The sequence below is a fragment of the Mesoplodon bidens genome (genome assembly GCF_964165515.1).
Source record: "Mesoplodon bidens genome assembly, chromosome: 9".
NCBI classification, from domain to species: Eukaryota; Metazoa; Chordata; class Mammalia; order Artiodactyla; family Ziphiidae; genus Mesoplodon; species Mesoplodon bidens.
The window spans coordinates 47,002,893-47,021,681 of NC_138166.1; positions in this window are offsets into that span (position 1 = coordinate 47,002,893).

Here is an 18,789-nt window from a genome sequence, read left to right on the forward strand (position 1 = left end):
CTTTGCAAACAAGTTCATCTATACCATTTTTCTAGATTCCACATACATGCATTAGTATATGATATTTGTTCTTCTCTTTCTGACTTACTTCACTCTGTATGACAGTCTCTAGGTCCATCCACATCTCTTCAAATGACCCAGTTTTGTTCCTTTTTATGGCTGAGTAATGTTCCATTGTATATATGTATCACATCTTATTTATCCATTCGTCTGTCGATGGGAATTTAGGTGGCTTCCATGGCCTGGCTATTGTAAATAGTGCTACAATGAACATTGGGATGCATGTGTCTTTATGAATTATGGTTTTCTCTGGGTATATGCCTAGTAGTGCGATTGCTGCATTGTATGGTAGTTCTAATTTTAGTTTTTTAAGGAACCTCCATACTGTTCTCCATAATGGTTGTACCAATTTATATTCCTACCAAAAGTGTAGGAGGGTTCCCTTTTCTCCACACCCTTTCCAGCATTTATTGTTTGTGGACTTTTTGATGGTGGCCATTCTGACTGGTGTGAGGTGATATCTCATTGTAGTTTTGATTTGCATTTCTCTAATAGTTAGCAATGTTGAGCATGTTTTCATATGCCTCTTGGCCCTCTGTATGTCTTCTTTGGAGAAATGTCTATTTAGGTCTCCTTCCCAGTTTTTGATTGGGTTGTTTGTTTTTTTGATAGTGAGCCACATGAGTTGTTTGTAAATTCTGGAGACTAATCTTTTTAAAATTTAATTTAATTTATTTTTTATACAGCAGGTTCTTATTAGTTATCTATTTTATACATATTAGTGGAGACTAATCTTTTATCAGTCACATTGTTTGCAAATATTTTCTCCCATTCTGTGGGTTGTCTTTTGCTTTTGTTTATGGTTTTCTTTGCTGGAACCACATTTCTTTAGAAGTGTGGTTCTCATCAGATGGACTAGTTAAGGTGCATTTCAGTTTGAAGGGGGAGAGGGGCCTTTAACAATCTCTCTATGCCCCAGCCCACTGAGTCTATTAATTTAGTATTATAATTTTTTTTTTTTTTGCCTCCCCATGTGGCTTGTGGGATCTTAGTTCCCAGACCAGGGATCGAACCCGCACCCTTGGCAGTGAAAGTGCAGAGTCCTAACCACTGGACCTCCAGGGAATTCCCAAGATTCTCTTCCTTGTGTTACTGTTTAAATCTAATCCTCCTGGAGCTGTTGTCCCCAGCTCAAGAAGCTTGCACTAGTGAGTGTGCTTGGGGAGTGTACAGGGAAAACAGTGAGGGGTTATGGAGGTAAGGAGTAGGCAAACCCATTTTTGATGATATGTTTTCTCAGGCAGTGTTACCAAGAAATACAGATAGTTTTATGTGAGTGTCCTGAGTTTCCAATGTTATAAAACGCATTTGACACTGTGATTTTTCCACATGTAAGGCTTGCTTTGGCCCTGTGCCTCCCTTTCTCTGCCTTTGCTCACATATTCATCCTGTTCCCAGTTTGAAATGTCCTCCCTTCCCTGTGCAGCCCTATTTCTTTCTGTTGACACCCTAGTTATACACCCAAACCAGTAAAGTTTCCCAGTGGTACTGCTCCAGGATTCCAATGGTAAAAAAAAAATAAATAAAAAATAAAATGTATAGCTAATTTTCACTGTGCTTTTATGTGCCAAGTTTTAATACTTTTCTATTTTATTTATCTGCATAATCTATCATTATGAGTCACTGAGATCAGGAGATTGGCCCAAGATCACATTGCCAAATCTCTTTGATCCCTCAGCCTATGCTCTGAGTCAAAATGCTGTGTAGCTTCCTCTAAGTGCCTCTAACACTGTCTCCAGTTATGTCCCCTTTTTCATTCCTTATATTATTGATCTGTCTCTTATTTTGTTTCTTGATAAACCCAGCCACACTGTTGTTCAATTTCAAAGTTTCCTCATGGAACCAAACTTGACATTGTTGACTTTTTTCTATTTTCTTAATTTTCACCCTATCTTTATTATTTCCTTCCATTTATTTTCTTTTTTATTTCACTGTTCTACTTTTTAATCTCTCTAGTTTGATGATTAGTTCATTAATCTTTAGCTTTTGTCAATATGAGCACTTAGGAAATTCTTGTACTTAGGGAATTCCCTCTAAGTACAGCTTTTCTGCAAGTTTTGATATTTAGTATTTTTAAGTATTCAGTTCCAAGTATCTTTTAGTTTCCATTATATTAATTTTATGATACATGAATTATTTGAGGTGGTTTTTAACTTTCAAGTACGCACTTTATCTTTCTGATATTGATTTCTAACTTAATTGTATTGTGATCAAAGAATGCGGAATATGTGATACCAGTCCTCCCTGTCCTAGCATGTGGTCATTTCTTATTAATTTCTGTGAGCTTGGAAAGAACATGTATTTGCCAATTGTTGAGCAAAGTGTTCTATATAAGTTCATTCTATCAAATGTGTTGTGTTGTTCAATTCTTCTATATACTTTGTAATTTTTTGTCTTTTGATTTATCAGTTGCTAAAATGGGTACATGTATTAAATCTCTCACAATGGAAGTGAATTTAACAGTTTCCACTTTTATTTTTATAAAAATTTCCTTTCAATGAAATGAATGTATGTTTGTAGGTATATATATATATATATATATATATATATATATATATATATATATATATATTTATATATATTTATATATATATTTATATGTGTATGTATAGAGAGAGAGCTTTTCTAGTGAATTAATTACTAATTATGTAATTATTATTAATAATCACTAATCAGTAATCATTATCTATCTGGAAGGGGTAGAGCTTCCTAGTAATTAAATCACTAATCATTATGTAGGTTATCTCTAGTAATACTTTTTACCTTCTCTTTAAAGTCTATTGTGTCTGATATTAATGTCATGACACCAGCTTTCTCTTAAATAGTGTTTGCTTGGTATATATCTTTCTCTCCTTTAATTTTCAACATTTCTGATGAAATGTTTCTGTGTTTTAGCTGTGCCTTTTGGGAAAGCATCACTGAACTGGATTTCATTTTTAAATTCAGTATGATGATCATTACCTCTTAACTGGAGAGCGTAACCAATTTACACTTATTTTGAACTGTGATATATTTAGACTATCTTCTCATTTTGTCCATCTTATCATTTGGGTTTATTTGTCCTTTTTCTGTTATTGTTTTCTCCTTTCCTGCCTGAATTCAATCTTTTTTTCATTTTATTTTTTCCATTAGTTTGAAAATTATACATTCTATTGCTATTCTTTTAATGGTTTTCCTGTAAATATTAACATGAATGTTTAAGTCAAAGTTACCTAATATCTTTATGTTCTTTTAGAACAGAAGATCCTTATAATGCTTCCCTTCCTGATTATCACCACGCCACAGACAAAAGCTATGCTATTGCTGTGTATTACCTTATTTCTTTAGCTCTACATGTTAAACATTTATAATTATTTTAAGCAGTTGATTTTTTTATTTATTGGCATGTTCGCATTTTCTTTATTTACAATTTCTTCTCACATTTCAGGCTTTCCTATGGGACCATATTCTTTCTTACTGATGTAACTTTTCTAGAAGTTTCTTTAGTAAGATATTGGTGATGAACTCATTTTTTGGTTTCAAAATGAGTTTAATTCAAGATGATTTTAATGGGTATGCAGTTATTTTCTTCTTGAAAGATAATTTTGACTTACTTCTTAAAAGGTAATTTTACTGGGTATAATTATTTTCTTTCAGAAATTTTTAGATAATATTTCATTCTCTTCTGGTCTCGTTCTTGAGATGTCTCTTCTGTATAAGTAATTAATAAGAATTAAAAAAATAATAGCTGAAGCTTATAGTGTTACAATGTGCCAAGGACTATTTTCAGCTATATTTATGTACATTTAAATTCATCTACCACTTCCTCTACTGTGAGGAAGTTCCTAACACTTTACAGATGAGGAAATGAGGCAAACAGCTCAACATCTATAGAACCTAGCTTTGAACCCAGGCAGTCTGGCTGCAGAGTCTACATTCTTGACCATTACACTGTGTAGCCTTTCTGATTTATCTCCTCTCTCTGCTTTTAAGATCTTCTCTTGCCTTTGGTTTTTCTAAAATGTGTCTAAAAGTAGAACTTTTTATTTATACTGCTTGGGATTTACTTTAACTCATATTTTATGTGACCTGTTATTCCACAATTCCGGAAGATTCTCAGATGTCACTTCAGATGTTGCTGCTTCTCCACCCTCTGCCTGAAGCATCCAGTAGATGTGAGTCCGCACTTCTTACTCAATTCATCAGAGTTTTCATATTTTTAATCTATGTCCAATATGTGTTCTGATAGTCTTTTCAGTTGGTGTTTCTGTTTAATAATTTTCTGTTCATTTTTTCCCAATCTAGTGGTTATTCCATTGTGTATCTAATTTAATTATTATATTTTTAGTTTCTATAAATTGTATTTGTTCTTTTTAAAATCAGCTTGGTACTTTTAATAGTCTCTTGTGTTTTGGACCATAGTTTTAATAGGCTCTTTCATTTATTTACATGTATTTCACACAAATATTTTATACATTTATCCAGTAGTTTTAATATCTGTAGTCTTTGTTGTTTCTGCTAACTTTCTAATGGTGACTTATTTCCTCATGTATTTTTGAATCTTACATATGAGCTTATGTTCCTTGGAATGGTAATTCTTTGAGGCCTAAATTTAAGATGAGCTTCTTCAGAATACACATTGACTTCTGCTGTGTCCCTAGAGGCACCTTCACAAGTGAACCATTTTAAACTAATTTCTCAACTTGAACAGTGCAAGTAATGTTTCCAAATCCACTTGAGGGCAACCTTCTGGTTATGAATTTTTAGAAAACGTATTTTATGACCTCTACCTAGAACAGAGAGAAAGACAACCAAGTTTACTCACTTTATCTCTCTAAGGGGTGTTTTTTCCTCCTTTTCACCCAATATTAGGAGGTCCAGGCTTTATACAGTTGATATCTGATCATACCTCCCACCTTGGGTGTGCCCTTGACTTTGTCATTTATCCTTCATTCCAGCCTTTGGAAACCTAAATTCCGACCCCACCCCCCCAGGCAACTACCTACACCAATGTTCCCTCACTTCTCTGGACTTCTGCTTTTCTCTAAGGATTTTCTTTATGGTTTTGCGAGTTGAGCTATGCATTTTAAATTATTTTCTTTTTAATATTGTATCCAGCATTTTTAGTCATTCTTATCATAACTTTTGAAGATACCCACATCTTCCATTTTATCAGAAACAGAAACCAAGAGTTATTATCTGTACTGTTCCTCTACTGTTTGTTTGCTGCTATGATCTGAATGTTTGTGTCTCCCCCAAATTCATATTTTGAAATCCTAATGCCCAGTGTAATGATACTAGGAGATGAGGCCTTTAGATGGTGCTTAGGTCATGAGGATGGGACCCCTTGTGAGTAGGAAAAGTTCTCTTGTAAAAGAGACCCCCACAGAGCTCCCTAACCCGTTTCACTTTGTGAGGACACAGCAAGAAGTCAATGGTCTTAATCCCTGGAGAGGACCTTCACTATAATCCAACTGGCACCCTCATCCTGGTCTTCCAGCCTCTAGAACTGTAAGAAGTAAATTTCTGTTGTTTATAAGCCACCCCAGTCTGTGGTATTTTGTTATAGCAGCCTGAATGGACAAAGACATTTGCTATCTTATATTGAGTTATCTAGTTGTCTTTTGTCCCCATATCTTTTGAAGATCTTTATTTCATGCAAATAAAAATATTAAACTTCTGTTCATACAGATATTTGTATTTTATTTTATTTTATTTTTGCGGTACACAGGCCTCTCACTGTTGTGGCCTCTTCCGTTGCGGAGCAGAGGCTCCTGACGCGCAGGCTCAGTGGTCATGGCTCAAGGTCCCAGCCGCTCTGCGGCATGTGGGATCTTCCCAGACCGGGGCACAAACCCGCGTCTCCTGCATTGGCAGGCGGACTCTTAACCACTGCGCCACCAGGGAAGCCCCATACGGATTTTTAAAATGATCTGTTTTCCCCTTAATTTTGGTTGCTCAAAAATACATGGACATTTTATTGACGATGAATGGATAAAGAAGATGTGGTACGTATATACAATGGAATATTACTCAGCCATAAAAAAGAACAAAATAATGCCATTTGCAGCAACATGGATGGACCTAGAGATTGTCATACTGAGTGAAGTAAGTGAGACAGAGAAAGACAAATATCATATGATATCGCTTATATGTGGAATCTAAAAAAATGGTATGAATGAACTTATTTACAAAACAGAAATAAAGGCACAGATGTAGAGAACAAACTTATGGTTACCAAGGGGGGAAGGATAAATTGGGAGATTGGTATTGACATATATACAATATATAAAAAATAGATAACTAAGATAAGAACCTACTGTATAGCACAGGGAACTCTACTCAATACTCTGTAATGACCTATATGGGAAAAGAATCTAAAAAAGAGTGGATATATATATATATGTATAACTGATTCAGTTTGCTATACAGCAGAAACTAGCACAACATCATAAATCAACTATAATCCAATAAAAATTAACTTTAAAAAAAGAGAAAAAAAATACATGGACATTTTAGACTTATTGTAGTGATCATTTCACAGTATAGACAAATATCGAATCACTATGTTGTACACTTGAAACTAATATAATGTTGAATGTCATTTATATCTCAATTTTTAAAAATACATGAACATCTTGGAATTCTAACCCAACAGCCAGAATCTGAATGGTAATCTAATCCTCATAGCTTTCTCTAATCCAAACAATATTACACAAAATGTTGAGTCCAGTTTCTACCTCCCTAAACTGCATTCTACTTCAAGCTAAGTTTAATTTTTATTATTATTAGTCTTTTTTAATTGAAGTTTAATTGATTTACAATATTGTAATAAGCTACAGGTGTACAGTATAGTGATTCAAAATTTTTAAAGGTTATGCTCCAAATATCAAAAAAACAAACAACACAATCCAAAAATGGGCAGAAGACCTAAATAGACATTTCTCCAAAGAAAATATACAGATTGCCAACAAACACATGAAAGGATGCGCAACATCACTAACCATTAGAGAAATGCAAATCAAAACTACAGTGAGGTATCACCTCACAGCAGTCAGAATGGCCATCATGAAAAAATCTACAAACAATAAATGCTGGTGAGGGTGTGGAGAAAAGGGAGCCCTCTTGTACTGTTGGTGGGAATGTAAACTGATACAGCCACTATGGAGAACAGTATGGAGGTTCCTTAAAAAACTAAAATTAGAACTACCATACGACCCAGCAATCGCACTACTGGCCATATACCCTGAGAAAACCATAATTCAAAAAGAGTCATGTACCACAATGTTCATTGCAGCTCTATTTACAATAGCCAGGGCATGGAAGCAACCTAAATTCCCATAGATGAATTGACCATAAGTGTGTAGGTTTATTTCTGGGCTGCCTATTCTTTTCCATTGATCTATGTGTCTGTTTTTGTGCCAGTACCATACTGTTTTGATTACTATAGCTAAGTCTATTTTTAAATCTTTCATATCTTCCTAAAGCAACAATATCCTATAAAAATCAACCAGTGCTCGCATCAATTGAGAAAAAAAAAAATCTAACCAGAAATTCCTAGTAAGACTTGGCAAAAATTATCTTGCCCTTCAGTCTAGGTGTCCCAAAGTTGAAAAATATTCCAGAAAAATCTGCAATAGCGACTTGAACATATTTCTAGGGTGTCATCAGAGGTTAATACCCATACTGTCCTTTTTCCCATAGATGGGTAACAAGCAGTTTACAGATGGAGAAATTACAATACAAAGAGAGATCCAACTTGATTTAAGATCACAAACTATAATAGTGTCATGGACTCCCATGATAGAGACTGTAGGAAGTCATCTTAAAATTTACCCATGTTATGCTACTCCTGATGCATTTTAGCATTATCTGACTTGTACCTGTCAAAGTGAGATCATCTGACATTAGTCAGGTACTTTTCCTGTAGAAGCTGTATTGCTTACTATAAATCAATAAATTAGGGTCAAATTGTGTGTGTGTGTGCACATGTGTGTGTGTGTGTGTAAGCATTGTTGATAACATTTTAGAGATCCTAGACTTGGATCATTTTCTTCTTAATGCTTATAGTTAGTTCACTGATCAGTGTTTGACAGAATAGGCAAGAATAATTTTTAATTTGCAAATAAAGCACTCATTCAGCAAACATTTTTAAGCACCCAGGCTACAAAAGAAGCTAAAGCATTTCTTCCCTTGAGACACTTACAGTGTACTGAAAGAGAACATGTTAACAATACATTGCAATGTGATTAGTGTTATCACATAGAAATATTATCAAGTACTAGGAGAATAAAGTGAAAAAAGATTTAGAATAGAGTAAGAAGGGTACATAAAAGTCTTCACAGAGTCCTGAAGGCCAAGTGGGTCAAAATAAGGATAGGGAGGGAAATCTGGGCAGAAATTGTGAAAGAACCCAGCATATTCTGGAAATGCAAATAGTCCTAGATGGCTTAAGTGTAAAGGAAAACAGAAAGCATTCAGGTAAAGATCAGTTCTTGTGCAAAGCAGTAGACACAGAAAATCTTAAATTTTGGTTAGGAGATGGTGATAAAAATCAGTTTATCAGAAGGAGATGGTTTGCAGATGGGAATAGAGAAAAAAGAGAAGATATGATGACACATGATTATTGCAAAAAGAACAAAGATGCAACATCTTCTGTGCCACAGATTTTTTATTTCGACCAATGCTTCTAAACATTAATGTGCATACAGATTCACTTGGGATCTTGTTAAAATGCAGATTCTGATTCAGTAGGTCTGGGGTGGGCCTGAGATTCTGCATTTCTAACAAGCTTTTAAGTGATGCTGATGCTGCTTATCCACAGACCACACTTTGAATAGCATGGGTTTAGAATATACCATGATTTATCCCAAGTCATTTATATGATTTTAAATGTAGACTTAGTGCCATCCTTCAAAACTCACCCCATATTACTAATGCTTCCAAAGAACCTAGTTTTTTAAACTTCACATAGGATATTCCATATACATTTTATTGCATTTAAACCCTAGAATTAAAGGAGAAAAAAAATAAATATCAAGTCTTTCTCTTCCTTCAGGATGTATATGCTTCTAGGATCTCATTTCCTCTTTTACCAAAGGCAGCATTTCTTCCAAAAGAACACTTAATAACTTAGTTCTCTCATTTTATGAATATTTATGCTTACACCATGTATTCCCTTTAACAGAGAAGTCTTAAAACTAAGTAGGTTTTAAATTACTTGAAATCTGTAACTTGTGTAAAATCTGTAGATTTCAGAGAATTTTCTGTCTCCCATAGTACCTAACATAGGACTTCCTACACAGCAAATGCTCATATATGTCTGTTGAAGGACCCACGTGTAACCTAGGTTGTTTTGAAAGAATTTCATGACTACATGGAATTAGATTGTACACATAATCTTTTTTCCTCAAGTGAATGTAAATTTTACATTTCAAAATACTGGACTTCCTTCACTTCCAATGGGAGTTTTGCACACAGTCTATAAATCTTGCTGTTAAGACATTTTCCTTCATTATCCTAAATTTATCTTAATTTCAATCCAATTAAAAACTGTTTACTAGAGTTTTCCCCCATATAATTGAGCGCAGTGTAGTTGATTTTTTAACTGTAAACATACATCTGTGAATAATTCCTAAGTGCCACAGTATATAGGAGATCCTGCAGCATAATGGAAGTAATTTATTTCCAAATTGCTCCCATTTCTCTTACGACTAGCTTGCAAAGCTTTATTAAAATCAAGACCAGCAGGTATGACAAGAGGCTGACCTTGTTTCCTAAGCATTATGCATGCTGCCCACACAAAAGACTCCTAAGGCTTTTGCACGGCCCATAAATTCATATATCCCCAAATCTAAGTCCCTAGTTAGTTATCGAAGCAAAGAGTAGTGGCAATACAGCATAATATTTTAAAGCATGGAATCCAAAATAAGACTTCTGAGGTTCAGATTCTGTCTCTACTACTCTCCAACTGTGTGACTTTAAAAAAGTTATTGAACTTTTTTCAGCCTCAGTTATTTCATCTGTAAAGTAGAATAATAACAGTTTCTACTTTTCAGAATTATTGTGAGGATTAATTGAGTTGATGCATGTAAAGGACATGGTAAATGCCTATTAGTAGGTATTATAACCAGGATTATAGTCATTTTTAATTCCTACCAATCCCTATTGCCCAGAAATAGATGGAGTTGCAAAACAGACAGTAAAAATCAAACACCAATATCTTCCAGATGATTTCAGCAACCATATCATGGTCTGCTTATTCTGGTCATCTTAGTGGTCAAATGTCATTGATCAGCAGAGTCAAATACATTTTTCAGCAAATAACCTTTTAATAGTTCCTAAACCAGCTAATTGTGTTACTGTGTCTCAACAACCTGCATTTTTCTATCAGATAATTTGAGTAGTGTGTCAATTTGATCTGATTCATCAAATTGCTATTGAGCATCCATTATGTACAAGGCACTGAGTCAAATTGTGTGGAAGGATAAAGGTTAATATTTCATTGAGTGGCTATTAAATGCCTTTCTGTGTGCCAGGCACTGAGCTAGGTGATGAAGATATAAGAGCAAAGTACATATACTTTCTGTGCTTGGAGAGCTTCTAGTCTAAAGGGGAAAAAGAAAATAAATATAAAAAGAATAATAAAGTCTAAGTGCTGTGCTAGGGGAAGACAAAATGCTGCGTTAGAAAAGAACAAGATGAAATAGAGGTCAAGGATGCTGTCCAGGTAGAAGTTGTATCTAACGTGAGAACAAAGGCATGAGTAGGAATTAGCCAAGTGAAGCAATAGGGAAAGTACTGGGGAACAGCATAGGCAAAGGCTCAGAGGCAAGAAAGGGCCCAACAGGCTTCAAAGGAGGAACTAATAGGAGTTAAGTATCTCTGGAGTGTATAGTACAAGAGTTAGAAGGGAGAGATAGAACCTTGTAAGCCATGGTAAGGAGTTTAGATCTCATCCCCAGGACAATGGGATGATACTAAAATTTTAAGCAAGGGAATGAGTTGATCAGATAAATAGGCATTTTAGAAAAAAAAATCACTCTGACTACAGAGCAAGAAATAAATGGGCAAGAGGAGGCAGACCGGGGGTAAGACTTGAGTCAGGAAAACGTTTTAGAGTGTTATGATGATAAAACAAGACCTGGAGTAGCTCAGACTCAGATAGGACAGTGGGACTGTAAAGAAGTGAATGTTTTCAGGAGATGCTGAGAAAAGAGAATCAGGAAGTGTTAATGATTGATGAGATGGAGTCATTGTGGGAGAAGAAAGAATCAAAGGTGACTCTGAGATGAGACAGAGGATATAAAGTAGAGGGCAAAACCTCCTGTTCCCTGTTGTGTGGAATAGGGGGTAGGACAGAATATGATCACTGACACAATAGAAATACAAAGATGCAAGAGAGGCATGAGAGCATAGTTCCTTAGGGATAAGAGGCTTGGAAACATCTTCAAGGTTAGGTGGCATTGGAGTTGGATTAAGATTAGCAGGGACTGTTTGTTTGGAAAAACCAAAAGGGTATTTTTATTCTTCGGTGATGTCAGTTCCATAGCTTGGATCTTTCTCAGTGGCCAGAGTCCCTGGGGCAGGCAGTGGTTTCAGGAAGCGGCACTGACAGTTGAAAGTCCAGAGGTACCTGTTCATCAGGACCTGGAGTTCCTGACTGAAGTCATCTGTGGCTCCATGTAACATTTCTCAATCTGCAGATATTTGAGGTCATGTCCAGGTCTTTGTCAGCTAGGAAACTGCTGCTCTGAAAGTGTGCTTAGTGAAAGCCTTGCCTAAGTTGTCAGAAACAAATCACTCTCCCTACCCACTTAAAATTTCTTAAAAAAAAAAAAAAAAAGATAAAAGACACACTTTCATATAATTTTCCAAAGCTTTGCATACCAGATTTTATTCTGGGGTAGATATTGATGTAACATCAGACCTCAAAGAAATAAGCATTGCTTTTAGCCTGGAATCTGAACACTGACCCTTTCTGCCTCAGCCCTACTCACCTGAGCTTTGTGATCAGAATTTTCAGCAGCACTGTGAAGGCTCAGAGAAGAGTTAACAGGCCTTTTAAATTGCCAGCCCAGCACATGTGGGATACATCTTTAACCACAAAATATGTTTTCTTTAAGGCCTTTCCTCAATTGTGAAAAGTTAAATTTAATAAGGACTGAGGAAGCCTGTAAATCAAACACAATAAAATATTAAATTATGTACCTTACTCCAAGTGTGGTACATATATTTTATCATTGAAAAGTATGGGTCCGGGTATTCTGGAAATTCTGATTTCTTGGGCAGTTTGGGGGTGTGGAACAAAGCTGCATTAGTTTTCAATTTTCAGAACATGATGTTAGTGATTATATTAACTTAATCTAATATTATTTCCCATATTTAAAGACAGAATGAGAACCTTGTGTTTAGATTGTTGTTGGCTTTAAAAATATAAATGTGAATGTATGTGTGTGAGTGTGTGTACATACATAAAGAAATACGGGCCTGGCTGGCTTTCCATATAATAGGCCGAGTTATTAGTACAGCTGCACATTCTGTGTCTCAGGGGATTAGAAGCTCAGCCTGAAATCTCATTTAATTACAGAGCATTGACTACCATGGACCTCTTGCATCTGGACCCAGAAATAATAGAGAGAATTTTGTTTGAATGGTTTGTAGTGTTCAGGCTAGAAACACATGTAGTTCAGTTTCTATCATTTGGTTAAGAACAAAAAGCAAAAGTTCACAGATGGTTAGCTTAGCCTATTATATTATTTTACTAAGTTTCCTTGACTTTCTTCTTCTTTGAGGACTTAAAAAAATGCAACCTATTCTCTTTTAGATGTGGAGGTAAAAGGGCACCAAATTACTCAGTTCATCTGTAAATGAATTTAACAATAATACCTACCTCACAGATTATCATGGGGATGATGCCAGGTAATGAAAGTGAAAGGACTCCACAAAATACCAAATGCGGTTCAATGTTAGTTAAATGCTATTATTGCTCATTCATTCCTTTATTCATTCGGTAAAAACTTTTGAGCACCTAGTAGGTACTGAGCACTATTCTAGGTGAGAGAAATAGAGTGGTGAATAAGAAAGATATGATTTCAGCTCTACAGGAGTTTACACTGTAGTGAGGGAGACAGATGACAAGATGATTTTAGAGCATAATGAGTGCTGTGAAAAATATGAAGCAGGATAAAGTGATAGACAGTGGCTATGGGGTTCCTTTGGAAAAGTAATCTTTGTGCTGGAGACTGAATGAATTAAATGACGAGAAGTCAGCCATTGGAAGGACAATCCAGAAAGTGAGAAAAGCAAATGTAGTGGCCTAAGCTGGGCCCGTTTGAGGACAAGAGAAGACCACAGTGGCTGGAGCGTGGTGAAGAGGGAGAGGGATACGAGGTGAGTCGAGAGAAAGGCAGTGGCCCAGCCTGGTAGGCCTTGCTAGGGTTTGGAATTTTATCACAAGAGCTATGGGAAAGCATTGGAGGATTTTAAGCAGGCAAGGGATATGTTCTGAATTGCATTTTTTTTTTTTCATCATTCTGGCTGCTGGGTAGACAATGGAGAGAGGTGGTGTGGGGAGTGGCCAGAGTTGTAATGGAGACACTAATTAAGAGGCTGTTATGATAGCAGAGGTAAGATGAATGACAGCTGCACTAGGGTGGTTACATGAGAACAGAGAAAAATAAGCATCCCAGCGGAGATGTCAAGCAGGAAGCTGCATATATGACCTGGAGTTCAGGGGCAAGATTTGGGTTAGAGGTGTGAATGTGAAGGTCATCAGCAAACCAATGGTAGATAAATCCTTGGGGGTTGAATTGTCATATAGGGAGATCAGAGAGGGAGGAAGAGAGGGCCAGGACTGAGCTTGGGAATATCCCCAAATTTAGAGGAAAACAGAGGAGGAAAAACCAGCAAAGGTGCAATCAATGAACAGAGCAGGGGGAAATTCAAGAAAGGATGGTGTTCTGGTAGCCAAGAAAATAAAGTACTATGAAAAGGAAGGATTAGTCAATTGAGTCAAGTGCGACTGAAATGAAGAGGAAGATGACTACCTGAAGAATTCAGTGGATTTGATGACCTTGATAGGGAAACTAAAACCTGATTATAGTAGGCTGCAAATAGACTTGAACTTGAGGAAGTGAAGAACGATTTTAGGCACTACTTCTTCAAATTTTATAGGAAGGATCAAAGAAATGAGACTTGGGTCAAAAAATATTTCTTTAAGTAGCTAATACTAGCTACTAGCTACCATTTTTTGCCCATTCACTATGTGCCAGTCACTATGTAATTTTATCTCACTGACATTTTAATCCTTAAAATTCTATCAGATAGATATAGTATAATTTACTGTTGACATGTGAGTCACCTGAAGCAAAGAGATAGGCTACCGGCCCAAGACCTTACAACAAGTAAATAGAGGAGCCAACATTGGAACCCAGGTCTGTGCCCTTTCAAGGCCCATGGTTTTCCCATGAAACTCCAATAGCTACAGGCCTACACTCTCAATCATATTCTCCAGCCAAATGTCTATAAAGCTGTGCCATGGATATTGAGTCAATATGTTAGTTAATATAATCTGTGTATGAAACATATCTGATTCCCACTGACCCTGGCTAATGATTTCATATAACTGGAAATTCAAAAGTGGGGCAGGCCCCAGGACAACATGAACAGTGGCTCATCAAGGACCCGTCTTCCTTCCTTCTCTGTGTTCTGCAATCCTCAGCCCTGGTCTCATCTTAGGCTGGTTCCCCTCATTCACACTGGATACCTTCTGGTGTAACATGCCATATGCTCCATTGTTTCAATCAAGAACAGATAGAAAACCTCTCTCCAAGCACAGAGCACAGCCACAATCTGTTTGAGCCAAGTGAAGCCACGTACTCCTTCGTCAGTCATTAGGGAACTGTCAAATATTAATTGGCTTAGACAAAACAGAACCTTTCTCTGGAACTAAGGGTCAAAGATAAACTTTCAAAATCGGGTTCTATCGGGAAGGGATAGGAGATAGATGTTGGATAGAGAATGCCTAGGCTCTGCCTGCAGCTAAAATCCTATTTAAGTCCTCTATGAAGGGCCAATTTACATATGCCCTCTCCACAGTAACTTAGGGAACACAGCAACAAAGCCTGGAGAGTTATTAGAAATTTTGTCATATTCCTTTATAGCATTTCTGAATAAGGAATTCTGTCACATGTTCCCATGCTTCCTTCTATTTGCTATTTTAACAGGGGGCCACTTCCAGGACCACTAATATTACTTTGTACTCAAGAAAAATGAATTGATCTACTGTTTGGATGGGGGTTTTCTTTAGCCTAAGGTTTAAGATGGTGAAATACTGAAGGGAATAACTCTGTCTTCTAACACTTACTTTGGTGTTCTTGACTTACACTGGGTGCTGAATAACAATGGTTGTCTGACCTTCCCTTGGAAAACATTGGAAGCTTTCAAATGCAACTATTGGTAAATGTTGGGTCATCTTTACACTTACATGCGTCACTAATGAGATACATATGGATATAGGCAAAATCAACATTTTTTTTAAACACCTTTATTGGAGTATAATTGCTTTACAATGTTGTATTAGTTGCTCGTGTATAACAAAGTGAATCAGCTATATGTATACATATATCTCCATATCTCCTCTCTCTTGCGTCTCGCTCCCACCCTCCCTATCCCACCCCTCTAGGTGGACACAAAGCACTGAGCTGATCTCCCTGTGCTATGCGGCTGCTTCCCACTAGCTATCTATTTTACATTTGGTAGTGTATATATGTCCATGCCACTCTCTCACATTGTCCCAGCTTACCCTTTCCCCTCCCCATGTCCTCAAGTCCATTCTCTACGTCTGCGTCTTTATTCCTGTCTGGCCCCTAAGTTCTTCAGAACCTTTGTTTGTTTTTGGTTCCATGTATGTGTTAGCATGCGATATTTGTTTTTCTCTTTCTGACTTACTTCACTCTGTATGGCAGTCTCTTGGTCCATCCACCTCACTAAAATAACTCACTTTCGTTTCTTTTTATGGCTAAATAATATTCCATTCTATATATGTGCCACATCTTCTTTATCTATTCATCTGTCGATGGACACTTAGGTTGCTTCCATGTCCTGGCTATTGTAAATAGAGCTGCAATGAACATTGTGGAACATGACTCTTTTTGAATTATGGTTTTCTCAGGGTATGTGGCCAGTAGTGCGATTGCTGGGTTGTATGGTAGTTCTATTTTTAGTTTTTAAGGAAACTCCATACCGTTTTCCATAGTGGCTGCATCAATTTACATTCCCACCAACAGTGCAAGAGGGTTCCCTTTTCTCCACACCCTCTCCAGCATTTATTGTTTGTAGATTTTTTGATATTGGTGTGAGGTGATACCTCATTGTAGTTTTGACTTGCATTTCTCTAATAATTAGTGATGTTGAGCATCCTTTCATGTGTTTGTTGGCAATCTGTATATCATCTTTGGAGAAATGTCTATTTAGGTGTTCTGCCCATTTTTTTTTAAATTAGTTTCTGCTTTATAACAAAGTGAATCAGTCATACATATACATCTGTTCCCACATCCCTTCCCTCATGCATCTCCCTCCCTCCCACCCTCCCCATCCCACCCCTCCAGGCGGTCACAAAGCACCGAGCTGATCTCCCTGTGCTCTGCGGCTGCTTCCCACTAGCTATCTACCTTACGTTTGGTAGTGTATATATGTCCATGCCTCTTTTTCGCTTTGTCAAAGCTTACCCTTCCCCCTCCCCATATCCTCAAGTCCATTCTCAAGTAGGTCTGTGTCTTTATTCCCGTTTTAACCCTAGGTTCTTCATGACATTTTTTTTTTAATTCCGTATATATGTGTTAGCATACGGTATTTGTCTTTCTCTTTCTGACTTACTTCACTCTGTATGACAGACTCTAGGTCTATCCACCTCATTACAAATAGCTCAGTTTCGTTTCTTTTTATGGCTGAGTAATATTCCATTGTATATATGTGCCACATCTTCTTTATCCATTCATCCGATGATGGACACTTAGGTTGTTTCCAGCTCCGGGCTATTGTGAATAGAGCTTCCTGCCCATTTTTGGATTGGGTTGTTGTTTGTTTGATTTTGAGCTGCATGAGCTGCTTGTATATTTTGGAGATTAATCCTTTGTCAGTTCTTTGTTTCCAAATATTTTCACCCATTCTGAGGGTTGTCTTTTCATCTTGTTTATGGTTTCCTTTGCTGTGCAAAAGCTTTGATGTTTCATTAGGTCCCATTTGTTTACTTTTGTTTTTATTTCCATTTCTCTAAGAGGTGGGTCAAAAAGGATCTTGCTGTGATTTATGTCATAGAGTGTTCTGCCTATGTTTTCCTCTAAGAGTTTGATAGTGTCTGGCCCTTCATTTAGGTCTTCAATCCATTTTGAGTTTATTTTTGTGTATGGTGTTAGAGAGTGTTCTAATTTCATTCTTTTATATGTAGCTGTCCAGTTTCCCCAGTGCCACTTATTGAAGAGGCTGTCTTTTCTCCATTGAATATTCTTGCCTCCTTTATCAAAAATAAGGTGACCATATGTGTGTGGGTTTATCACTGGGCTTTCTATCCTGTTCCATTGATCTATATTTCTGTTTTTGTGCCAGTACCATACTGTTTTGATTACTGTAGCTTTGTATTATAGTCTGAAGTCTGGGAGCCTGATTCCTCCAACTCCGTTTTTCTTTCTCAAGATTGCTTTGGCTATTCAGGGTCTTTTATGTTTCCATATAAATTGTGGAATTTTTTGTTCTAGTTCTGTGAAAAATTCCATTGGTAGTTGAATAGGGATTACATTGAATCTGTAGATTGCTTTTGGGTAGTATAATCATTTTTACAATGTTGGTACTTCTGATCCAAGAACACGGTATATCACTCCAACTGTTTGTATCATCTCTAATTTCTTTCATCAGTGTCATAGTTTTCTGCATACAGCTCTTTTGTCTCCTTAGGTAAGTTTATTCCTAGGTATTTTATTCTTTTTGTTGCAGTGGTAAATGGGAGTGTTTCCGGAATTTCTTTTTCAGATTTTTCATCATGAGTGTATAGGAATGCAAGAGATTTCTGATATTAATTTTGTATCCTGCTACTTTACCAAATTCATTGATTACCACTAGTAGTTTTCTGGTAGCATCTTTAGGATTCTCTATGTATAGTATCATGTCATCTGCAAACAGTGATAGTTTTACTTCTTCTTTTCCAATTTGCATTCCTTTTATTTCCTTTCATCACTGATTGCTGTGGCTAAAACTTCCAAAATTATGTTGAATAAAATTGGTGAGAGTGGGCAACCTTGTCTTATTCCTGATCTGAGTGGAAATGTTTTCAGTTTTTCACCATTGAGGATGATGTTGGCTGTGGGTTTGTCATATATGGCCTTTATTATTTTGAGGTAAGTTCCCTCTATTCCTACTTTCTAGAGGGTTTTTATCATAAATCGGTGTGAATTTTGTCGAAAGCTTTTTCTGCATCTATTGAGATGATCATATTGTTTTTCTCCTTCAGTTTGTTACTATGGTTTATCACATTGATTGATTTGCATATAATGAGGAATCCTTGCGTTCCTGGGAAAAACCCCTCTTGATCATGGTGCATGATCCTTTTAATGTGCTGTTGGATTCTGTTTGCTAGAATTTTGCTGAGGATTTTTGCATCTATGTCCGTTAGTGATATTGGTCCCTATTTTTCTTTTTTTGTGACATTTTTGTCTAGTTTTGGTATCAGGGTGATAGTGGCCTCATAGAATGAGT